The sequence below is a fragment of the Marmota marmota genome, unplaced genomic scaffold (genome assembly GCF_001458135.2).
Source record: "Marmota marmota marmota unplaced genomic scaffold, marMar, whole genome shotgun sequence".
NCBI classification, from domain to species: Eukaryota; Metazoa; Chordata; class Mammalia; order Rodentia; family Sciuridae; genus Marmota; species Marmota marmota.
Genome location: NW_026000037.1, coordinates 28,413,464 through 28,428,365, shown reverse-complemented (window position 1 = coordinate 28,428,365; position 14,902 = coordinate 28,413,464). Strand labels below are relative to the sequence as shown.

The 14,902-nt window shown below is 35.5% G+C and overlaps 1 protein-coding gene and 1 long non-coding RNA gene across 2 annotated transcripts in view; one reads left to right on the top strand and one right to left on the bottom strand.

Annotated features, from left to right (window-relative positions):
* Nxph2 (neurexophilin 2) overlaps positions 1 to 14,902 on the top strand; it is a 106,014-nt gene that overhangs the window by 65,856 nt on the left and 25,256 nt on the right. The gene's annotated exons all lie outside the window — the stretch shown is intronic.
* Positions 1 to 14,902, bottom strand: part of LOC125619379 — a 33,433-nt gene that overhangs the window by 17,738 nt on the left and 793 nt on the right. The window lies entirely within an intron of this gene.

Sequence of the window (14,902 nt, the reverse complement as noted above, 5' to 3'; positions counted from 1 at the left end):
AGCCTTTTTAAAATTATTTTCTAATTTTTGCAATGGTAGGGTCAAAAGGAATGTCTCACCTTATTTTAGTAAGGGGGGCCTGGTCCTAGGATGATGACAGCAAGAAGAATGTTAACTAAGGAATAAGGAAGATATCAGCAAGAAACGCCAAGAAGTTCAGGCAAATACTGAGGAAGTGGGTAGGTGAAGCTGCAGCCTAGATAAATGCTAAGCCTGGATAATTGAGGTGAGTTCAGAACTTAATGGCCTGGACTACTACTTCAGAGTAGGAACCAGAAGATAAGAAAATTGTGATTCTATTAGAAGAAGGACACCCAAGGCTTAGAAACAAAATTCTTAGTGAGGGAAACTCCAATAGAGAACTATACTTCTGAGACTGGTAAATTACAATAGCTTATACTAAAATTTATCTTAGAGAACTGGGGTGAAATAAATATTGCTGGTTATTCAAAAGGCCAGGTAAGTTCAAGCTAATTCTCATTTGAACTAATCATTCTGTTTGGGCCTCAAGAAAAGCTGGAGTTTGGGATTCTTGTGTGTTGTTGGTGGGAATGTAAAATGGTTCAGATACTGGGAAAAGTTTGGCAGTTCCTTAAAAAGCTAAACATAGAATTACCATATGACTCAACAATTCCTCTCCTGGATATATACCCAAAAGAATTGAAAACAGGGACTCAAATAGATATTTGTGCACCAATCTTCACTGTGGCATTATTCACTGCTGCCAAAGTTTCCATCAACAGATGATTGGATAAATAAAACATGGTGTATACATGTAAATGAATGCTATTCAGCCAAAGAAAGGGAATGAAGTATGATATATCCACAGCACTGATAAACCTTGGGAGCCTTATGCTAAATTATATAATCCAGAAACAAAAGGACAAATATTATGTGATTTTACTTATATGGAATATCAATAATAAGCAAACTCAGAGACAGAAATTAGATTTCCAGGGGCTGTGAGTAATAAGAAGCTATTGCTTAATGGCTAAAAGAGTTTGTGATGGAAAAGTTTGGAAAACAGCAAAGATGGTTACACAACTTGTGAATATAATTAATGCCACTGAATTCTACAAATAAAAACAGTTAAAAATTGGAAGCTTCCAAGATGTCCTTCGGTAACTGAATGGATAAATAACTATTGCATATCCAGATAATGGAAAATTATTCAGTGCTAAAAAGAAATGCCCTATCAAGTTATGAAAAGACCTGGAAGAATCTTAAGGCATATTACAAAGGGGAAAAAAAGTCAATCTAAAAAGCTACCTATTGTATGATTCCAATGTGACATTCTGGAAAAGGCAAAATTACAAAGACAATCAAAGGTTCAGGGGTTGCCAGGAGTTAGGGAGCAGGTTGTGTGCACAGGTGGAGCAGAGGAGATTTTTAGGGTGGTGAAACTCCTCTCCTTTATACCCTAATGGTGGAAACATGTTATTGTACATTTGCTGAGATCCCTAGAATGTACGACATTGAGAGTAAATGTTAATATAAACCATGGACTTTGGATGGTAATGATGTCAATGTAGGCTCATCAGTTATAATAAATGTACCATTCTGGGGGGAAATGTTGATAATGGGGGAGGTTATGCATTACTCAGAAGACTGAGGCAAGAGGATTGCGAGTTCAAAGCCAGCCTCAGCAAAAGCAAGGCGCTAAGCGACTCAGTGAGACCCTGTCTCTAAATAAAATACAAAATAAGGCTGAGGATGTGGTTCAGTGGTTGGGTGCCCCTAAATTCAATCCCCAGTTATACCCCCACTACCACCAAAAAAAAAAAAAGAAGTGAATGAAGCCAGGTACAGTGGCTCACATCTGTATCCCAGCAATTCTGGAGGCTTAGGCAGGGGGATCATAAGTTCAAGGCCAGCCCCAGCAATTTAGCAAGATCCTGTCTCAAACATAAAATAAAAAGGCTGGAGATGCAACTTAATGGTAGAAGGCCCCTGATTTTAATCCCCAGTACCCAGAAAGCCAGGGAGAGGCTGCAAAGTTTGTTCTAGGGTCAAGGGTAAAAGAGAAAATTGTCCTCTGAGCCTACGGTTTGCTGAGGGTTCTACTCTCCTCCCTGGAGCAGTTGCCCAGTTGCCCTGAGAAACTGAAGGAGCTGCTGTACCCAGAATCCCCCAGAGGCACTCAGAATCAGTCCTGTAGGACTTAAACAGTGTCCTGGCTGGCTAGAATTAGCTCCACTGCCAGGCCCTGCTGCTAGAATACACACATAGACCAGGGGGATATTTGAAGTGCCGGTTTCTGGAGCTCCTCATCTGGTAGTGTGCCAGGCAACACAGATTTTGCTGTCAGAATTGGTCTAAATTTAAATGCTCCGTTGTTTTTGTTTCAAACTGGTCTGTGTGTGCGTGGCCACAGCTTAGGTTTGTGGGCACAGTCTATTTTGTCAACATGGAGAGAGTGAATCAGAGTGTTTTGTTGTCCAAAATCAGTTCAGTCTTGATTTCCCCAAACTTTGATAAGTGTCCTCGAGCCTTTGAGTCAAGGAAAGGCTGGAATCCAGCTACTTAATTGGAGGTTTTCCAGTTCACAGTGGTTAACTTTTCGGCAACTTGTCTCTTTAATTTAGAACAATGTTCAAAGGATAATAAGCACTATACCTCGCATTAGTTTGGGCCTATTTCTGGAATGCTATGTGGACTATTCAAAACTAAAAGACATTTATTGTCTTTCAAAAGTTTTCAGTAAGATTGCAGAAAGGAAAGGAAGTTGCTTAGAAATTTGTTTAACAAATTCCAGTCAAATTGCTAAATGGGCAGATTTAATATTTTTCTGTGAATGCAGAATTAATTTGCATATCAAACCTCATTACATCTGCCTCCATTAATAAAATTATTTTTAGGTTTAGGCAATCAGTACAGTTGTTTACAATATCCAAATCTTGATGAAAGAAATAATACTGGCTCAATTATATGGTCAGAAACTTTATAAAACTGCTTGGTGTATCTATGCTTATTTTACCCTTAAATTTGGGTTCCTGATTTTGACAGTTGTGAAGTGGTCAGTATGTATGACATTTGAGGAAATAGAGCAGTTTTTTATTATCATTGTTATTTTTACAGATTGGACTTCTTTGTTGAAAAAAAAAGTGGAATTCTCTAATTTAAATGTATTTATTATTATATGCCCTGTGTATTAAGCTAAATGCAATTGTCGACAAAATGACACAGAATCATGTGTAAGCCTTTTCAAGAGAAGACAGCCCTGGCATCTTGAGACACTCAGATTTGTGACTGCCATCATAAATTACCCCAGCAAGAAAGAAATGGAAGAAGTATCTATAGCAATCAGCTTGACTGCCCAGGGAGCCTTCTGACAAGGTCACATTTTAAAAGGGCAGACACAAGTCTTACTTATTAAATTAGCTGATGACATGAGGCTCAGAGAGAGAAGGGATATGTTGGCTGACAAGATTCAAAAGGATCTCAGCAGGCTAGAATGATGGGCAAGATCCAGAAAGAAGAAAGTTAAAAGGGATAATTTCAAGGTCTGGCACTTGGATACAAAAAAAACACCCCCACCATGGGATAAAGGATATATGGATAGCAAGTATGGAAAAGTTTTAGTTGAAAATAAATTAAAGTTGTGAATCATCAATATGGCGAAAGCTTTCCAAATGTGCATAAGCTTTCCAGAATGCTTATGCAACCCCGACTGTATTAATAGACTGTGGTATTTAGTAAGAGGAAAATGATAGCATAAAGCATTTGCAGGCAGTATACACAGATGTCAAGTGAATGCTCTTTGAGGTCAACCATATTTCAGACCCTCGCTCCAACTTGGAATATAGTAGAAACTTGCATCCCACCAGAGCAGACCACAGGTGATTCATAAAAATATTCAAGGTATATTAAACATTTCAGGTTACATTCTGAGTGTTGATTCCTCACACATCTTTTTATGAAGGATCAAGCCTTACACAGCACTATGGCCATATCTGATTTCCATATCTGATTTGTGACTGACCTCTGTTCTCATTTGCTTGCTGTGTATTTCGATTGGTTGCATACTTGGATTGTGATCACTCTCACTATGGGGTCCGTAACTAAAGTTTTTCGTTGTTGTTGTTTTGGTTTTTTATCATAAGCTTCATCCTTTAAGAATCATCTAATATTTCTAGCTATTACTTCTTCATTTTTTAATGGAATGACACCTAAAAACATTTTTAATCAGTCCAAATCTTTTATTTTATATCTTTTCCTTTTATAATTTTTTCCTCTCACTTGTTTCAATAACAATTTGAAAGAGACTCAAAAGCAACAGTTTTCTCCAAGGTTTCAACTTAATTTTGATATTTAAATACAACTTTTTTCTCATTCATATTTCATCAGTAATGTAATAATTTATTAAATTACATAATCAAAGTGACATATAACTGATATAAATAGGATAGAGACAAATAATTAACTCTGATAAATCTCAAAAGAAGTAGATGGATGCTAAAGAAGAGCCCCACAGCTTGAGCATTCAGTGTGCTGAGGGCTTCAGCTAGATCCAGGGAGGAGATTGTTAATCTGGGCAGTTGGTTATCAGGCTTAAGGACACTTTCACTTTTCTAGAGTGAATCATCTTAATATAGACTATCATAGCTTTGCTACTCCTTGCGGACATTGCCAACTTACTCCCTTAAGCCTCAGTTTCCTCCTGTAAAATATGAATAATAAAATAATATCATCTACTCCATGGGACTGTTGCAAGGTTCAAATGAGATAACAGAGTCCATAGCACAGAGAAAATTATCAATAAATATTCATTATTACTTTATGGTAGTCATAATCTAGATTTTTTTTAAACATTTTCCCTTAAAACATTTTTCCCCACTCTGACATAATAGATTACAAACTCCTATAGAGCAGGATTCCTGATTTTCAACTCTGTATCCCTCCTACAGTTTGAGCTTTTAGGAAATGTTTCTGGAATTAACCAATTGTATTATATTTTTTGTAAGGAATATAAAGAAACAAGATCACAATAAGACTGAAGTCCCAAGAATGGTTATGGGAATTGAAGGGTAGTTTATGATTGAAGGAAATGGCAGCATTTGTTCTGAGAAGTGCCAATTTAGCGATGCAAACATTCACAGATATATGAAGGTTTATTATATGGAAGAATCACTGTGCTGCTTTTGTAGGACTCCAGAAAGAGAGAACTAGGACCATCAAATAAAGTTGCAGGCAGACAAATTTCAGGTTAGTAGAAGTGTGGATTTTAATAGAGGATTCAAAGATGAAATAGGCTCCCTTGGGAGGTAGTTAGCTCTCTGTCACTAGACATGTTCAGACATGGACGGGATGGCCAACTTGCAGTGGTGATGTGGAACAAATTCAAGCTATTGTAGGGAATTCATAGACAGAAAACATTCCTTGAGTTTTAGATTGCCAAAATAAGGGTAGTCCTGAATGTTAACTTATAAAACATATTTTCTTTCTAAAGAGAATGATTATTTATTGTCTCAAGATGTCTGAAATGTGATATATATGTGTGTGTGTGTGTGTGTGTGTGTATAATTACATACTTCAAATCAAAAAGAAAAATATCAATATTATTTTCTGGAAAAGGATATTTAGCATCTCCACCATGTGAGGATTTATTATATGAATTTCAGAGAGATACAAATCTCAAAATAGATATATAAGGTTGATAATGCTTAACACTGCTTACCCTGAAAAGCATGGAAAATGTTAATAGGTCCTACCTTGTGAAATAAAATCTGTAATTGTAGCTCTCTGAGTATAGAAATAAATAGTACTGGCATCCCTTTATTTTCATATTGAGGAACAAGACAACAGTCCAACTCTATATAGCTGTCACATTTTGAGAGAGATAATTTGAGCCCCACCCACTATATCTTTTATCAATTCCAGAATGGAGTTTTACTCTACTTTCTGACCATTGAATACCCACAGATTTTCCATTTTAGAATCCCTTTCAAGTACAGTTACATAGAAAAGGGAAAGTATCTTTCTTTTCACTGTGGTTGCACCTGTCCAAATAGCTCAGACTTCTTCATTAAGGATTTATAGCATGGGGAGGCTTGGACATGAAATGGTGACCTGCAGCTGGAGCTGGTGCTGTAGTACTGGTTGGCCTGTCTCCATTCTGATTGGTGGATGCTGACCAACTACCATTCCAATTGGTTAGTACCAGTGCTGGACCAGCCAATATCACCTTAGAATTCCCCAAGGAACTAAATACCCTGGAGATGTCCAGACATCTTCCTCCTTCTTATTTAATTGGTCTGAGGTGGCACAAACTTTCTAGGATAATTATTTCCTAAAACATCTGTGTAAATGACCAATACTTGTTGTTTTTAAAATTCCAATCCTATATTATTGTAAAGTGCAAAAACCACAACAGTGTGTGTTGCAAAGTCAGAGTGCTACAAAAGTTTCTGAATACAGAAGTATTTATGTTGGACTGCTAACAGTTTGTGGATTCTACTTTAAGGAGTACTTACTTTAACATGAAGCCAGAGTGACATATTATGGGTTAGAGAGCCTGGATTGTCTGTCAGTCATTGCTTTTCCTGTGATTTCTTACATATCTTCTAGAATTGAATATTTTAGCCTGAGGACAATTTTTTAGTCAGGAACACTTTAAGGCAAATTCCATGCACATAAGAAAATGCTAGAGCGTTATTAAACATTCTGCAACACAGGTATTATCTCAGACTCTTAGAGACTAAAGGTGACTTAGATCCTGATTTTGCCCTCAATAAGCTCACATTCAAATTTGTGTAAGAAAAGGGTAACAAGCATGCATTCAAACCATGATAGTGCAGTTTAGTATATGATGTAATAAAGTCACAACCAGAGAGGTGGTGAAGGAAGGGCCTGGGACTCCCAGGGTGTCCATACATTTGGAATGAGCCCCAACAAGTTGTATTGTAAAACATGTCCCCCGACCCCTCTTGTTAAGGGATGAATTAGGTAGACATCTAATGTATTCTGGATAAATTTATGTTTCTCAATTAGGAGGTTGTTTGCCACAATTTGTTTTGTAAGAGCTACTTAACCAGGTTTAGTATTCATTAAAATGTACATTAAAAAAAAAAAAAGAAAAGAATCAGTGTCGTTGTTATATTGCCCAGTTCACATTTAGTCGCATCATGTCCCAAATGTTGTAACCAAAGTGGAAATACCACTCAGACACCTACTAGGTTTCTCAATAATGATCCCCAGGATCCATCTCTCAGTCGTACTCAAGTGAGTGGAAATAGTTGTGGCACCTCTGCCTTTAAAAGGCACTAGGGACTTATTATTTTAATCCTCGTACAGCCTGATTTATCCCTTCAAACATCTGTCAGCTGTGCTTTGTCTTGAAATTGGTACTGATGCTGCTGATGATTTTCCAACAGCAGCTGGGAGACGTTCATTAGTTAGACTCTCAGAGGGTGTGTATGGCTGTAATATTTTCTTTTACTAATGATCTCTGAAGCATTAAATATTATGCATCCCATATCTACAGGAAATCTTGAATTTTTATTTCCCTGCTTCAAGAAGCATTAGGTTTTACTCAATTAGCTAAGTTATTAACAATCTAGTCCCTGGGTCCTGGAGATATTATATATATATATATATAAAATGGACCTTAAGTTCCTGGGCTAAATATGTGTTATTTAACACAGGGGAGAGTATAAGGCCCATTCTCTTCAGCAGAAATAAATAAAAATTGAAGCACATTTTTTTCTCAAATTATTTCCAAATTAATTTGCCAGTAGAGCATTCCACTCATTAAGCCTAATTTTGCCCTCACTTACTTTACCTCCTTCCACACTCAAAACAGAAGAGATTTTTTTTGCCTTTCCTTCTTTCCTAAACTTCTTTCTCTATTTTCCTCTTACTTTGCCATTGTTAAAGCACTTATGTCTGCTCAGAGGTTTCTCTTTACTTTTTCTTTTTCATTGTTAGTGCCTGGCAGTTTCCTTTTTATATATAGACAAGACAACACCATTTTTTACTATTTGTGAAGCCCTGAATACTGTAGCAAATAAAAAATCAGCCCCTCTGACCTCATTTGTTACTCTGTTTCCATCACTAATTCTTTTTTCTTCAGGTTAATTTTATTCAGGTTATGGTAAGGTGAGGGATGGAGGGTGGGAAGCTAACCAATTTTGAATCTTTCATAGTTGCTCCTGATAGTGGGTGAGCAGTTAATTAACCATGAGGCTGTGGATGAATTTTAAAATTCTGTGAAAGCTAAGACCTAAAATTTTATAATTTTATAAAATATACTCACTCATCTTATCCCATCATTCCAGATGTGGAACACCTGTAAAAATTTAAATATATAATTGTAATATAACTTTAATGTTATATAATAATACATAAACTCTAGATTATGATTTCTAATCCTTTTTAATGTAACTTGTGTCAGTTTTATTGAAATATTCATAGTATTGAAAACTTGTGATTTAATGGATTAAAAAAATAAAGAATAGTCTCTGGAAATGGTAAGTGACCTCTGGGTGGCAGAGAATTTGCCCAGAGTTCCAGTACATCTCCTTTGCCTTAAACCAGAGTAAATGACAGTGTGCCTTCACCTCTCCTAACCTATGATAGGCAGACTGCATGCCCTGCTCCCAACAAAAGCTAGAACTCCCTAAATATGTGGAATGAATAAATATGTATTTATTTAGAAATGAAACATTTTGCAGTGAACTTCCACAAATTCTCACATCCAGAATCTGATCTCTCCAAGTTCAGTCTCCTCATCTATACAATGTGGATAATATCTCCATGGCTCCCTTTTAACCTCCCTCCTTCAGTACCTGGTATAATGGCTGCTCAGAAAAATATACTTTCTCCTTTCCAGAACATGTCTTCCTTCGTCCTTGCTCTCTTTTTTCCAATCTCTTTATCCCTAGTTCCTTTTTGGAACCCTTTCTGTTTTCTTGTTTGCCTTTTTTTCCCCCTTTCTCATTTATTTATACCTTAAATCTGAGAACTGCACTTCATTCTGCCAACCAATGGGCATTCCCTCAGCTGGTTGATGCCACTCCAGCCTAAAGATATCATTGCCCTTTATCGTAAAACAAGAAATCACCCACCCCACCCGACTTCCCACCCACTTGAGCCAGCAGATTGCAAGTTTTCCTGGAATTAGATTAGCAATTGCATAGTTAAAATTCTCCCAAATTGACAACAGGACAGTTACCTGGCATGCTCCTATTTGATTGCTTTTGCTTTTTTTTTCCCCTAGGAGGTATTATCATGAACAGCTTTACAATTGAATCGATTTGCCATATTTACAATTCTTCCTGTCTTTGCTGCTTTTCTTAAAACACAGTTCTCTACACGTCTTTCCAACTGCACCACAGTAACTCTTGCTTGAGGCTCCAGGGGATGAGAACAGATGTGAAATTCTCCTGCAGTTAGAAGATATCAGCACCACTGTGGTTCAACCACTGATATGAACCAACAGATAATTACAGTTTAAAATTAGTATTTTAATGAACCAGTCTTAGCAAATGTAAAGTGAAATCTCCCAGGCATTCAAAAAACAAGCAGGAGGGAGGACATTAAGGAAGAAGTCCAACAGACGGATGGTCAGCAGGTGCTGGTCTGAGAGAATTGAATATTCCAGTTTTTATGTGCTGCACAAAAGGGGAGGGAAGCCCATATTTAAAGGTGAACAGAAATGTTAAAGAGCCATGTCAAAATCTAATCAATCATAGATGTGAAGCTTCAATCCAAGAACCTGGTGAAGTTAATATCAATGCAAAATATGGCAAAAAAAAATTTTTTATCCATTTAAACCTAATGTCAAAGTTCTCTTTCAGAAATTAATGGCATCGTTAAATATTTATGTGGCATGATACCCAGCAGTAATTGATAGCAATATCATGAACTGTTTCAGCAAAATAGAAATTTTAGAAACCAGATATTGATAGGTGAAAAGATTGTTGAATTGTTAAGGTTCATTTTTTTTAATGTTTATAAAGCTAAATACATATTTTACTGAGGGCTTAGTTATTATGCAGACTATTCAATTAAAGGAAAAGTCATAGATAATAATAAAAATGGTTTGAATGCTGGATTGAAATGGACTATTAGCTACATTCCTGTAGGGGTAATAAAGGGAGCTGGGCTCTGCTTATTTTCCAGACCTCACTTAGTTCAGGAACTTGGATTAGTTGCTTAAACTCTCTGTGCCCTGATCTCTCATCTGCAAAATGAGGTTATTACTATTTGCCTTACATGGCTTACTGGGAAATAGAGAAAAAGTATTTGGTGATGCCCTCTGACTGTACAGGCTACCAAAAGGACATATTAGAGCACTTGAATGGAAAAATGTTATAATATTACACGGAGCAGGCATTGAGGAAGACGTGCACACTAGGCACCGTTTCTTAGTGTATTTTGGCCTCCTGCAGAATTTTTAATTAAAGGTTGGTATTAACAAGAAAATACAGATGAACATATTTCCACTGCTGGTGCTTTGCACCCCAGCAGGAGACTGACGGATCAGGTAGAAAAGTTGCTCACTCAAAGCTTTGACTCAGTCTAATCCCTGCAGAAAATGTTCCCTCTGTGCCAGCATCAAGCCTTCTCACAGTGGGCACAGCCAGACCTGCCCTCACTTCCACCTCCACCTGAGGGTAGCATCTTTCTCCACCCCCCAACTTTGCCTAGCATCTTTAAACCTGTCCCTGCTGCCCTAGGCCTTAGCCATCCCAGGTTCTGCAAGTTCCTCTAACAGAGAGTAAACCGCAAGATAATACATAAAGCCAAAGGGGAAGTGTGTTCCTCTCTTCCCAGGCACTATTAAAGGTGAGCTTCTTAATGAATTATTCACAAAGTATCAACTGGTAACCCAGGCTGTATTGTTTCTTTACTTTCTCTGTTTTCACAGCTCTACCCTGGGGCCAGCTGTGATTGAATAAGATGGGAGAGGAGGAGGGGGAAAAAGAAAAACTTTCCATTGCTGTTCTCCCAGGGCTGTAGGACAGCACTTTCATTTCAGTAGATAATTTTTAGTCCTTCTGCCCACAAAAGATGAAGATTTTTACTTTATTGACAACTGCAAAATAGGTTTGTATTCATTCCAATATTCTTTACTTGAACAGTTGAAACTTTGTTACATATTGTTGACTAATTTGGGAGAACACCTGTGTGTATGTATGTTTGTTTATGTATGTACACACATTAACATGTCTTTAGGTTTTTTTTAATTTCTGTTCATTTTAATGAATATTTATTAATGATTATTAGCCAGGTTTTATGCTAGGCATTTTATGTTAAATGCTTAATGAATTGTTTACTCTCCAATAGCTCGCATGATTTATTTTTCCAGATTAGAAAAGTAATGTAAGTTTAATATAGAAAGAAAACATAAAGACAAATACAAAGAAGATAATAAACATAAAGAATCTATTATCCTAAGACAACCAGTTATTTTGGTATATGCATTGCCAATAATTTTTATCATTTTTTTTAATCTTTTCCCTTTTTTCAGTAATTTGTAACATGCATATAATCTATGCGTGTTATTACTTTTCTTCACTCAGCAGTATTTCATTTTTCATATTATTATTCTTTATGTACATTATTTTAATAGATTCCCAAATAAATTACATTTTAATGCTTCATTAAATGTATGCACTGTACATTTTTCCATTATGAATAATGCTACAGTTAACACACTTGTACATAAATTGTATCATTCCTTTTACATTTTTAAACAAATTTAAATGTTCACATTGGTTTAACTACCATCTGAATCAAGCTGTAGCTTCCACATCTTCAAGCATTTCTCTTAAGTCCCTATGTGGTCAACATCCCCACCTGCTTAGTCAAAAGCGACCAATGATTTGCCTGCAGAAGAGGTTTGCTAGTTCTAGAACTGTGTATCAATGCAATCATACAGTGATTCTCTTTTATTTTCTGAGATCTTTTTGAGATTCGTTCATTTTGGAGCATGCTATAAATAATTTTTGTTCTTTTTAATGCTGAATATTATTCCATTTTATGAAACTATTTATTAATATTTTCTCTATTATTATATTTCATCTAAGTTTTATTGATTTCATTTTTAAATTTAATTATCAACTATTTTATATTTGAATATTCACTTTAATTTTCTGTAATTGATGGTGCATTATTTGGACATTTGTGTTATTTACATTAGGAACTTTTACAAACAAAGTTGCTATAAATATGTGTGTAAAAGTCTATATTTAATGACTATAAGAGAATCTGTATGTAAAAATAAATGAGTGTATATATATATACACACACATATATGTATATGTATACACATACACATATATACACATGAAATGAGTACACACACACACACACACACACACACTCATTTCTCTTGGATAGATATTTTGGAGTAAAGTTACTAGGTCTTATTGGAAGTATACCTTTAAGTTTATACAAAAGATTGTTCTCCAAAGTTGTTTTTTACATTTTAATTTACAACCAGCAATATACAAGGCTTTATTTATTATTACCACTATTGGATACTGCCAGTCTTTCTAATTTTAGCCATCCTGGTGGGTACATAGGTACAGTCTCACATGGCTTTAATAAAAAGTTGACTTAAAAGTTGTAGCATTTTGTAATGAGCATATTGGACATTTGTGCCTTTAGTGAAATATATCTTTGTTGCTCAACAGTATTTTTTTCCATTTTTAAAAATTGGATGTTTGTCTTCTTATTGTGGAATTGATTGAGTTCTTTATTATATTCTAAATGCAAGCCCTTTGTTGGATAAATGTGACCGTTTCTCCAGTCTATGGCTTGTCTTTCATTTTCTTTAACAGTGTCTTTGAAAGAGCAGACATTGTTAATTTTGATGACATGCAATTTTATCAATTTTTACTTGTGAGTTGTTGTTTATATACTAAGAAATCTTTGTTTATCCCAAGATCTCAATTATTATTATTTCCATTTTTTTCTTTCAGAAGTCTTATAGTTTTAGCTTTTACATTTAAGTATATGATCCACTTTGAGTTAATTGTGATGTATGATGTAAGAAGTTTGTTTTTTTTCACGTGGATATTCAAATGTTTCAACACAATTTGTTGAAAAACGATTTCCTTTTTAATTAGCATAGCAATCTGGTCAAAAATCTATTGAAATACATAGTTTTGTTTCTGGGATGTCCATTCGGTTCCATTTTTCTGTTGTTACACATGCCAGTACCTTTGGGCATAATTTTTGACTTACGATAATTTCCTAGACTTGGGATACTAGGTTCAAAAGGTATCTCATTTTTTAAGGCCATTGAATATGCCTGAATTTCTTTCTGGTAAGATTGTAGCTGTTCATTCTTCCAGGTACTTTCCCAACCTTCAATATTGGTTGATTTACTTTAAAGAAATTGTCAACTTAATTTTTGGAAACTGTTATATCATTGTTTTAAAATGCTTATTTATGTCTTGTCACAGTATTCATTGTCTATTTGTCTATCTTGTGAACTGTGTTTTTTTAATCACTTGTGTATATTTCAATATTGAACTTTACTTCTTTCCTTAGTATTTATAATCTATTTAAATGATAAGGATATGACACTTTTTTCTACCATATTTATACATAGGTATACCAAATAGTTTATCAGTTCATTTGCATTTTAACTTTGTTAGACTTCTGATATCATAAACCATTTAAACATTAAATGATTTCAGAATAGACATTAACATCATTTTTAATAGTCTGTAAAAAAAAATCCTGCTAGGATTTCTGAATCAAGTTCCATGAAATACATACATGTATTTAGGTAGAAACAGTATTTTCACACTATCCATTCATATCCATCTTCACACTATTCATATCCATGGTATGTCTCCACTTAATGTAGGCTTGTTTCTTTTGTAAAGTCCTGTAAACTTTCTCACAGAAGCAAATATTTCTTGGAGCCTGAGTGTGATGGTGCTTACCTGTAATCCCAGCAGCTCTAGAAGCTGAGGCAAGAGGATTGTGAGTTTACGGCCAGCCTCAGCAAAAATGAGGCACTAAGCAACTCAGTAAGACCCTTTCTCTAAATAAATACAAAATAGGGTTGGGGATGTGGCCACTGCCAACTCAGTAGTTGAGTGCCCCAGAGTTCAATCTCTGGTACACAAATTGAAGAAGCAGCAGCAAATATTTCCTATTAAGCGTATGATTTTTTAGCTTTTTTTTTCAGTTTAGTAGATGGACACAATGCCTTTATTTATTTTTCTTTACATGGTGCTGAGGACTGAACCCAGTGCCTAACATGTGCTAGGTGAGCACTCTGCCACTGAGCCACAATCCCAGCCCCAAGCCTATTCTTACACATGTTAAACTATGTGAATATGGCCAGCATCTTTTTCAAATTGCATTTTAACACTGTTACTATTAAAATATAGTAAACTATTTTTGCTTATTGCTCTTTCATCAAGCCTCTTGGCTGGATTAATATCAATTTGGAATCATTGTCATTTGCTATCCATGGATTTCCTATCTATAAATTATTTTTCTTAACAGATACTGATATTTTAGTCATTTTGTTACCAGGAGTCTTTCCAGTTATTTTGCTTTATGTCTTATTGAATTGGCTACAACTTCTGCAACAGTTCAAAGTAATTGAAATAATAGTAGGTACATAGTCTTAAAATCACAAATAGAATTTATAGACCATACAGAACTATATTTAAAATGAAGATTACTTGGGATAAAAATATAGAAATATTCTACATTAATTCCAAATGGGTTTATGAATTTCCCTTGTAACTACAGGTACTGTGCTTTAACATCTTGAATGACAAGGAAAAAAATACCTGTTTCAGTTTCCTAGGGGTGCCATAACAAAGTACCATAGATCCCATCCACAGGAGATATATTCTAAGACCTCCCCCATGGCTTCCTGAAACCATGGATAGTACTGGACCCTACATACATGAACCCCCCCCCC